This window comes from Tupaia chinensis, unplaced genomic scaffold, assembly GCF_000334495.1.
Source record: "Tupaia chinensis unplaced genomic scaffold, TupChi_1.0 Scaffold000045_1, whole genome shotgun sequence".
NCBI lineage: Eukaryota > Metazoa > Chordata > Mammalia > Scandentia > Tupaiidae > Tupaia > Tupaia belangeri.
In genome coordinates, this window is record NW_006159501.1 from 2303922 (window position 1) to 2315215 (window position 11294).

Here is an 11294-nt window from a genome sequence, read left to right on the forward strand (position 1 = left end):
AGCTGGGAGTATAAACTGTGGAGAGGAGAGTGTTAACTGGAATCTGGAGGGAGAGGGCTTCTCCACATTCCCCAGGATCAACAGTAAGGCAACCCCACTGGGCACTGGTGTTTACAAAAGTGACCGCAGGCTGGAGCAGGGAGACTCTCCAGAAACCCTCAAAGTGTGTAGGGATTGCAGCCAGGACTTTCCACTTACCACTTTGCTGACTCAGAGGACTGCAGGGGGAGCCCACAAAACCCAGAAGGGTTTGTCTCTAGAGACCTTTCCAGAATGAAAAGAGCCTCTTCCCCTGGTGGGGTTTTCCTGTCACAGAGCAGAACACTTGTTTCCAAGAGGCTTGAGTTTCTTCTGATGCAGAAGGAAAACATTAGGAAATACAGATGAGCCAAGCAAGAAGAGGGAAGAGGGCTAAGAAAGCCATTTGGCCTTTGGTGCAGGGGCTTCTCCCACCTTCACATCCTCTCCCAACCTTAGTTTTGCATCCTTAGGGCAAAAAAATAAAACGACTTATTAAAGTAACTTGTACCACCTTTGAGCAGTTGTTACAGGTAGCTCAGCAGAGTCAGAGCATGAGGTGGGGTGCAATTAGTGACAACCAAGGCTAAAGACATAATGAAGTTTGTGGGAAGCCATTAGGGAATTTTCACAAGGGTGTGATGAGATTAGACTTTCAGCCAGAGAAGTATGTGTGTGTCAAAGTGTTCAAGGATATGAAAATGTAAAATCATGGAGTACTTGTTAATGGGAGTGGGGAGGAAAGTAATTGCTGGAAGGTCAGGTGGTGGGTCTGCTGAAAAATCAGCAAAAGGAGAAAAGCAGAGTTGTCTCTTCCTTATTCCACACCTGTTTTTTGAGAGCTGTCTGTGTGTAGACACTGTGTTAGGTGTTTGGATGGACCCAACAGATCAGCCCTGCCCTTGTGCAGCCCACATGCCAGTGGGCCTTCTTGAAGAAACCTACTTCTTAGCACTTGAGATAAGATCACTTGGATTTCCTGGATTCAGTTGTGTGTTTCAGGTTTTAAAGTGGGGACACTGAAGAACAAAAACAAAACAAACAGAACACAATTCACAGTGCTAGATATTAAGAGTGGCGAGTCAGGCCAGCCAGTGGCATGGTGGATCCCATATGACCAACTGTTCAATTCAAGTCCCAAACCCAGTGGCTCAGAAAATGTACCAGGTGTGTGTACATGTGCCTATGTGCCTAAAATCCCCAGAGGAGAATGGAGGAGAAAGGATTGTGGTGTGGTCATTCCCCCTGGGGGGTACATTCTCACTTTCTCTCTTTCTCTCTCTCTTGTTCTGAGAAGTGCATTCACCCTCTAGCAAATTAAAAAAAAATAATAATAAGAGAGAGAAGAGCTAATTCTGTGTCTGCAAAGTCCTGTTTAAAGCAAATCAGTAGCCTCCTGGGCATTCATCATCATTTTCTGTCCTGACTCTGTCCCTCTCAGAGGTCTTTTAAAGATAACAAGCCTTTAAAACAGGCCGAAAGCTCTGTACAAACTGCGGGTGCAAATAGCATGCCTAGGAGGGACTTCTGTTCACAATACAATACCTGGTAAGAGGTTTCGGACAAAGTCTAACATGTGTTCACAACTCAGTTTTTATCAGCTTTGTTTCTGCTAGTATGTCCCTAGCTGTTTGGGCTTTCTTTCAGCTTTCAGAATTACTTTTCCTGGTTTTATGTTAGTATTCAGTGTCCGCATTTTATACAGTGTTTTACAGCTATATGCGTGTACATGTTTAATTAGTTTCTATGGGGTGACTGTTTCATTTAGTTGTTATTATGATAATGGAAAGAAATGATTGTTTAAGATACAGGGAGTCTTGTATGAAATGGCATCTGTGGGTACACAGGAGGAGAGAAATGTCTGAAGTCAGCCTAGTTTGGGTCAGAAGAAGCCAGTGGTGTGAATAGTCATGGAAAACCACATGCTGGGTGCCTACTCTTCCAAACCCTCTGAAATAGCTGTAGAAAATGAAGCTTTCTGGTGAATAGATCAGCTACTAGAAAGCACCTTCCATATATGTCAGCAAGGGGACAGAGCAGAGAGCAAGCATGATATGTCTAAATAAATGATTAGGGTGACTCACTCAGTCCTGTTGAAAAAAGTTTTGGTTTTTTTGTTTGTTTGTTTGTTTGTTTGTTTAGCAAAAGTAAGAGGAAAGAAGAGAATAATGCAAAGACAAAGAACAATAAGGTTTGAATTTAAAACAACAGGAACAAGAAAATTGACTTAGTCACTTCTGTCAGATCTTATGAGCCTCTGTCCTGAATTACTACCTCCCTGACTAGGCATTAAGGTCAGGGTCTCTTTATATTTGAATTTCCTGAAGAGTGAAATAACACACCCTTTAATTGTTGCCATTCCCTGCGCTGGTTCTAGGCATGTAATGGGCATTCCGGGAATATTTGTCATGGAGCAACTACAGAGCTGCTCCTTTGAGCTCAGGAAGCCTCCACTGGCCCGGGAGGTGCAGCTGCTCTCCCTGAGATGTTTTAGTGTGACCATGAGGAGCCACTCAGTAGTGGGGTGGAAGAACTGAGGCCCACGCAGTTTAGTGGGGGCAGAAGCTCTGTCCTTTCCTTCTGCATTTTTTTTTTATTGAATGCCTCTTTTTCTTCTGCTACGTCATCCCAGATATCAGAAATTGGCCCAGAGACCAGTAGAAGCTTTCTGACTTTCCAGTGTTTTCATCAATCTGCAATTTGCAAAGAATTTTCCATTGAAGGTGAACCAGTCTCATTTTAAATCATGCACAGCTCTGATCATGTGTTTTATTTTGTTCCTATCGCTTTCATGTCTTGGCTGTTTGATTCTGGGCCATCACTTAGCCACTTATATGTCTTAGAGAGCTGGTCTATAAAGTGTTTATAGTTTCTTCTTATTTGACCTCAACGTAATACCCAAGAATATAAAATTATTCAATCTAGGAAGTGTATATTAGTCAGTTTCGCTGCAGTAAGAAATAATCCTCCAATTTCAGTGGTTGATAGCTACAGACATCTTGTTATACCATATAGCAGCAGTGCCGCTTGGTTCCTGTGGCTCTGCTCCACACTTCTCATTCTGGGACTGAGCTGAATGGACAGCTGCTTCTTGGAAAGTGTAATGCTTAGGACAGAGAAAAGAAAGTAAGCAAGGTGGCCGAAATTTGCCACACTTCTTGGAACATCTGCTGGGAGGTACATTCTTTCTTTACTCTACTCATATTCTATTTGTTAAACAGGGCAACATCCATCTTTCCAACTCAAGGAGAAGACCCATGCAAGTCACATGACCACCAGCAGGGTTGTATGATCATTTACAATCGAGAAAATAATGCAGTCTAACTCATAGGCTATAAACCTACTAAACAAGACGTGACTATTATATTCTTAGTTAAATAATGTTTGATACTAGGAATTGAGCTTATATTTTGTGTCACTATTTTAGTGGGAACTATCACACTAGACTATAGTAGCTCCATAATGAAGTAAGTTTGGTATTATTTACCCCCTGTATCTTATGAGTAAAACCGAGCACGGCCTGACAAATAGTAGGTATTGAATACATGCTGGTTGTTATGAATAAATGCATGAGGTCACATCTGCTCCGATATTCTGGAAACCTAAGAAAATCAAATACATGTAAAGTCTCTGTAGTCTATTTAGAATTTTAAAATGTAGTGAAGTGTACATTTTAACTGTATGCTAGAGAGATAAACAGTCTATCAATTTACTTGTTAAGTTCAAATAAAACCAGATTTCTGAAACCTTTATTCCTATCACATGAAAGAACTGGAACTGTATTGGTACAGGCTTAACTCAAGGTCCCCAGCATCGGCCATGAGCAAGTGTCCTTGACAGAGGAAATGATAACAAAGTACTTTTGACCATTGTTGTGTCTTTCTTTGGGACCATCCAAAATACTCACTATTTTTCTTATCTTTTTGTGGGTGGTGGTTATCCTATCCTGCCTTCCTGGGAACAATGGTCATCTCTTAAATCCAGAGCAAAGCAAACCAAGGCACCAAGATACATATGAGGACAGAGCCAGAGACCATGCAATGGGTGTAGCAGAGGGTCTCCCTGCTGGCAGAGTTTCTTCCAGATAGATAAGGCCACCTGGAGAGACCGGCACTTGGCATAATGGCTATGTCACTGGACTCCCATGTAGCCGACCATGGTTTGAGTCCCAGACCTGATGACTTAAACACACGCTGGGCACGTTTGTATGCGTGCCCAAGATCCTGAGAGGAGAGTGGAGGAGAAGGGATTATGGCATGGCCATCCCCCCTGGGGGATGATTTTTTTCTTTCTGCCTCTCTGTCTCTCTCTCTCTTCCTTCTTTCTAGCAATCACACGTGCCCTATCGCAAGAAAACCTCTCCCAAAAAAAAGACCACCTGGATTATCACTCCTCCAATATATTGCCTTGGTCAGGTCACTTGGCTGCTCTGTGCCTCATTATTGACATCTAGGGAATGGGGGATAATAATAATAGCATTTTCTCCTAGGGATGCTATGAGGGTTTAATGAGGTGATACATGTCAAGTGTTTGCAGCCTAGGCTGTCAGAAGGAGCAGGTGGACCTCCTGGGTGAGCAGGACTTCTAGTCGGTGGTCTGTGAATCTCAGACTGCTGTGGTGATAGCTCAGATAGGAGCTTCCCAAAGCAATGCTCGCTTGAAGGGACATTGTCCATTTTTGTCCTGGCTTCTGGATTATGCCTCATGTGACAGCCAATCTGAGAGGTGTGGGGGTCTCTGTGTGTGAAGTGCAACTCAGGACACACAGTCAAAGTCACATTTCAGAGATTCTAGGGGGAGACTTTCTATGCAGACAAGTGCTGTCCTCCCAGATGACCTCCACAGTAGGGGGCACCATCTGCATACTCAGTACCTTCTAGAGTCACTGCATACCATCATTAGCTATTTCCCTCGAAATCCCGGATTAGACTGCTCCAGGAGGCCTATGGAAGCTGCAGTATGAACTCAAAATTAGTAAAACATCATTCTGCTTTTTATTCTGTTATTGAGATTTATCTTTTCTCTAGCACGTTCAATTTAAGTAATCTCACACCACGCATCCACACATTTCAGAATCCATCTCAACATCTAATCCTTTTGTCACCAGGATTAAGAGGTTTCAGCAAGACAAAACAGCTCATTTTAAATGGTGTGTTTTAGTAAGAACATGGAAAACATAGGCCCTTATTGACTTGTTAATCATCTTTTTCTAGTGCTAGCATTATTGAGGAAAAGATTCAGTATATAACTCCAAAGTAAGTATTGTTCAAAGGTGAAAGGAGACTGATCTTCAGGTTTGCTCCATACCTATATCATCTCCCTCAGTCTTCGCAACTGTCCTGGGAATTACAGATTCTGTTTATGTACATCTGGGGAGAGAAGGGGCTAAGGCTCAGAAATGTAAACACTCAGTCTAGGTTATATAGCTGGTAAGTGAAGGAACCAGGATTTGAACCCTCAAGTGTGTTTGCCCCAGAGTTTGTGCTCTCTGATTTGTATAAGATCATGGTCAGTTACTGCCCAAGCTTCCTAAGGGCACTTTACTCCTCAGATACCAAGTGGGTTATAATTTGTTTATGAAAATATTTATTATGTGACTCAAGACGGCTATATGAGAGTGTCCAGGAGAGGACCACTGCACAGAAATCCCCAACCCCATCCCATCCATATAGTGGCACAGAACAGGGACAACTCCACATTAATCCAGTCTGGGCTTCCAGTGGGTGAATTCTTCCTGTCTATACCCTGCTATCAGCGTCTACCTAAGACTATCTACTCTTCCCACTTCTGAGTGTGTGTAGTAGTATTGGGGCTGTTATGTCACTGATTCATTTTGTCATTCAATCAACAACAAAGCTCCTGTTTTCATGTATATGTCATATACAAAAGATCTTTAAAATGCTTATGAAAAGTGCATTATGAAAAACTACACATGGACTTCAAAATATCTTGCATCGCGGGTGCGTGTGCGTGCATGCCCAAGATTCTGAGACGAGAATAAAGGAGTAGGGATTGCGGCGTGACCATCCCCCCTGGGGGGTGATTTCTCGCTTTCTGTCTCTATGTCTCTCTTTGTCTGTCTGGCGAGCGCACACGCCCTATAGCGAAAATCTCTCCAAAAAAAAATTTTTTTGCATGGAATGTTTTCCAGAAACTTTTCGAAGTCCCCTTTGTGTGTATTATGTAAGCAGTGATGAGTACTATGAGAAGAAATAAAACTGAGTAATGGATAAAGAGTGAAAGGGGATCACTTTGATTTAGGTAGTTCAGGCAAGGCAGTCTAATGAGCAGACATTAGCAAGAAGGGTATGTGTCTGGGGTTAGTCATGTCAATAGCTAAAGGAAGAGGGTGGCTCATACAAAGTAGGAGAAAGAAGTAGGTAGGGCCCAAGGCAAAAGTGTACTTTGCTAATTCAGAGAACAGCAGAAGAGAGCATTGTGTCTGTGGAGGAATGAATGAGACCAGCAGTGAGCAAGTGAGGGTTAGGGTGGAGGATGGAAAGAACTTAAAGGAGTTTATAAGCCGGGTTTTGTACAGAGAGAGAAGAAACTCACATTTACTGAGGACACATTGTGTGCTAAGCTCTTGGATGGGGCTTATTCCTTTTAATAATTCTGCAGGAGTATCAGGTACAGGTGGCATAGATAAGGAAACTGAGTTTATGTGTTTGTCTGTATTCAGGTAGCCCACAAAGGGCAAAAAACAAGATTCAGACAAGATTTTTGAATTTCAGAGCATACTCCATACCTGCTTTGAATTTAAACATTTGTTAATTAATATTGAGTATACTTGTTTACTTCTCTGCTTTGTATCATCTAAGATGATCCAGCAGAGCTAGATTTCCACTCACTAATTTATACTAACAATATTATGAGCTATAAAACTTCTTTTTTTTTTTTTTGGAAGAGAGGCTATACTACATGTGGTTTCATTGCTTGAGCAAATTACAATATTCCCTGTTAACTGGTTTTTATTAGTCAGGGTTCTTCAGAGAAATAGAACCAATAGGAGATAGAGATATGCATATAGATATGGAGATTTATTTAAGGAATTAGTTCACATGGTTATGTGGAAGCTTAGAAGTTCAAAAATCTGTATATGGCAAGCAGGAAACCCAGAACCGATGGTACAGCTTTCACCTGAATCTGAAGGGATGATCCCAATCCAAATACAAGTCGGTGTGCAGAAGATCTAAAGTGCAAATTTAAAGATAGGCAGAGAGAAAAATATCCCTTACTGTTATATTCAGTCTTTACATGGATTGCATGAGGTCCACTCATATTATGGAGAGTCATGAGCTTCACTCAGTCTACCAGTTTAAACCTCATTCAGAGCCGCCCTCGCAGACACACACAGAATAATGTGTGGACAAATAATCTGGGCACCCCATGACCCAGTCAAATTAATACATAAGATTAATCGTCGAAGAGACTGTTTTGTTTTGTTTTGTTTTTTAAATGTAAACACAATTAAAGATAATAGGAAGGTGCAAGTAGGAAGCCTCAACACTACCCATGGCTTCTTTGATTGTGCAGGGAAACCTTAGCTTCCCTGCTCACAGCCCTATCACTGCTTGCATTGACCCGGTTTCTCTAGATTCCTAGCACTCTTCTTAGCCTACTTAAGTCCTTTCCATCTTCAGGGCAGCATGTAAGCTCCGCCTCATGGCTTGACCAAATAGGCAGAATTCTTTGAGATAACATCAGCTAAGAATTTTCAGGAAGTTTTATGTCATGGCAACATGGAAAAATGGTACTGTTTATACATCACATAGAAAAAATGGGTGGAGCTGTTTGTGGCCATAAGGTGGTGGACTGGAAGGTTCTGTATACCCTGATTTCACCAGCTGTCACCCTAGACTGAGGGCATAAATTAGGATACATTTGCTACATGGTGGAAGAGATCTGATTTAAACTAAGCCATCTACCGTACAGACAGGAGTACTGGGGCCCAAAGCGGGAAAATCCAGAGCCATATGGTTACCACCTGGGACCTTCCTGCACACTTCCGGTTGTACTGCATGGCCCTTCTTACCATTTTAGTCATCTGAATTATACATTGGACATTTCTCACAAATTCCCAGGGACATTTAACTTTTACGTGTGAGAGTGTGTGTATGTGTGTGTGTGTGTGTGTAGGCATATATGATCTCTTCCCAATTATGTTATAAATTATCCAGTACCAAGGTCTTTGTCAGATTTTTTTTTCTTAAACCAAGCATATCAGATTGGGCTTTTCTATATAATAAAGTATAAATGAAGTAGCCTTTAAAATAAAGTATGGCACCCTCCTACTTCAAGTGTCCTTTCTTTCAGAAAGCATTTGCTAATATCCTGGCTGTACATAATCTCTGCTTTTTCTCACCTTACAATGCAGTGTCTTTGTGACTATTTAGAGTTTTTCTACTTTCTACACTACATTAGAGTTGTAGGTGAATGTATTCCATCTCTCTTTTCCAGTAACATGAACACGTTGAAAGCAGAATATGTTTGGTTAATGTACAGAATGCTATTTATTTAACAGGCATTCAGTTCTGATTCAGCATTTTTTGAAGGTCTATTGCATATCAGATGCTGTGCTAGCTTTATTATAGGAGCTCATTTAAACATCATAGCAACTATATGACATGGGCATTGCATATTAGCTTCAGGTTATTATGAGAGGACAGTATCTCAAACAGGGGAGTACATGGCCCCAGACTGTTTTAGTTCAAGCCAAGACCTCTGGTGCTGAATGTCACATTCCTGTAGCAGCCCAGGTTACTTCATTGCTTACCTTAGCAAATGTTTGTGAAATAAATACACAGACCAAGAACAGGTGAGTTAATTCAGAGCCTAGCACATGCCAAATGTAAATCATTTGTAATCTTTGGTTGTGGTTGTGAAAATGCCCTCATAATGGGAAAAAAATGAAAAGAATGTTGCCTTTCTTGCATCAGTCCTGCTCCTTTGCCAGCTGTCCACTGGAACATCTGCAAGTTCAACTGAAATACAACTTTGGATGAAAGAATGCTCTCACTGCCCCAAGTCTTTCTCCTCTAACTTCTAGCACAATGACAGGAATTTATACTTCTTCGTTTTGAGGTTAATCAGATTCCTTGACCAGCCTTGTGTATATGAGGTAATTTGAATCAGCTGCTAGCCTACGGGACGCTAAGTGGCTGTGACTGTTGGCATGTGTGTGTGTGTGTGTGTGTGTGTGTGTGTGTGTGCGTGCACCCGCATGCGTATGGATGACAGAGCTATGGATGGCCTGCTTTATTTTTCTGCTCTACTTTCTTCTTATTTCCCACAGCAGTAATTGACCCCCTTCCATGTTAAAGACCCCCAGGAGGTACAAGAAAGCAGGCACAGTGATGTGGAATCATCTTCCATGTGATTATCTAAGTGTGGCCTCTAAGGAAGTTGCTTTTGGAGCCCAGTTAATTCCTGACTTCAATCAGTGCCCCAGAACCCTAATCACACTTCTGAATTGGGTGATGGCAAGTCTCTTCACAAACATCTGGAAAGAAAACAAGCTTAAAGGAACTAAGAGACAACGGTAGTTAAGCCACAGCAGCCATAGGATGGGTGCCTCTTAAATAGCATTATATACTCCCAGGAGACCCTGGGAGGATGTGACAGGGAATATCCATAAGAGAAATGGTCATCAGGCCAGAATGCAGTGGGGTCAGTCTTCACAGGGCCTTATGGCACGCTGGGTATGGTGATTCTGTTTTTTATCAATGAAAACACTGAGGTTTCTTTGTCTCGGCCCATTAGTTCTCAAAAGGGACTGATCTGGGAGCAGTCTTTCTGACTCTAGTTGTAACCTCCCCAGGGGGCAGGGCAGACTGTAACTGAGTGGGGTATTTGACTTCACCCTGCATCAGCCCCTGACCTTGGATCAAACCACAGCAACACAGTAGAGTCCTAAGTTCTGAGATGCTAGCCCAGAGCATCAGGAAATGCCCGTTATCATACTTAGGACTGCAGGTAAACTTAACTTCTAATTATCAAATACTTGTCAAATGTCCTCTGAAGTCAAGCACTGTGCTGGGTATGGCTAATGCACTTGATGCCTTAAGGACAAGTCTAGTGGAGAATCGTTCTCAGAATTGTTTTTCAGAATATGTTCTCTTATCATGGAACTAGGCCTTGCAGGAGACACTAAGAAGACTTTCAGTCAGTTAATTCCTCATTCATTGAACAGATGCTTTTAAAATATTGTGAGAGATGGCACGTACTGAGGGTATGACAGTGAGCAAGGTGAATGTAGGCCTGGCCCTGAAAACATGCTTCCAGGAAGTCTAATTGTGGGCCGAAGAAGTACAACTAAGATTATTGTCTTTTTACTATTTTAGGGGGGAAAAAGGTGTGGGAAAATGTGCAGAAAAAACAAAATTATAAAGGAAATGTTTATTCACAGTTATTTACCAACTTTGGTATGTTTGTTTTTATTATGACTGTACATCTTAAAAGACACACGAGTAGTGTAGCTGTAGATTGAAGTCCCTTGAAACTTTCCTTGACTGGCCTGGCAAGCTTAAAACTGCTCAGCAATGCTTCTGTCGGGGAATCCCATCAGTCACCCAGGCTTTTGTAACACCGTCACATTTTCAGACATGGAAGATGGCTGAATCTCATGCCACTCCTGCTGGTAGATGCCTTTCAGCTCCCTTTCTCTATGGCTTAATTCTATTTATTGTTTAAGCAACAGTTCAGAGATCATTAGCTAAGGTCACAAATTCATGCATTTGACAAATATTTATTAAATGTCAGCTTTCTACCAGGAAGAGGTCTAAGCATGGAGGATATGATACATCATTGAAAAACAAAGTAGATATCAAGTAAGAATTTTAATAATAGCAAGGTAATATTAATGCTGAAATTATTGCAGTACTGTGCAAAAATGTGTACTATTTGTATTTATATTATTTATTATAGATAGTAATTATAGATGATATATTATAAATAATAACTTGAAGATAATAAGATGATATTTATTGCCTTCTAGTGTATTTGAAGGTCACAAGGTCAATAGGGATAAATGGAGTAAAGCAAAGGGGATTGTGACTAAAGTTTTTAAAGGATGGTCAGGATGGTTCTCATTGACAGTTGACATTTGAGCAAAAACTTCTAAGAGTTGAGGGGGTGAGCATATCTGGGGAAAATATTTCATGGCAAAGAGAAAGGTGAATGTGAATGATGTATCTCAGGACGAGCAAAGAGGCTAGTGTGGTGGAACCAGCAGGACAAAGAGAAATGACAGATGATTCAGGAAGACAAAAGTAGGG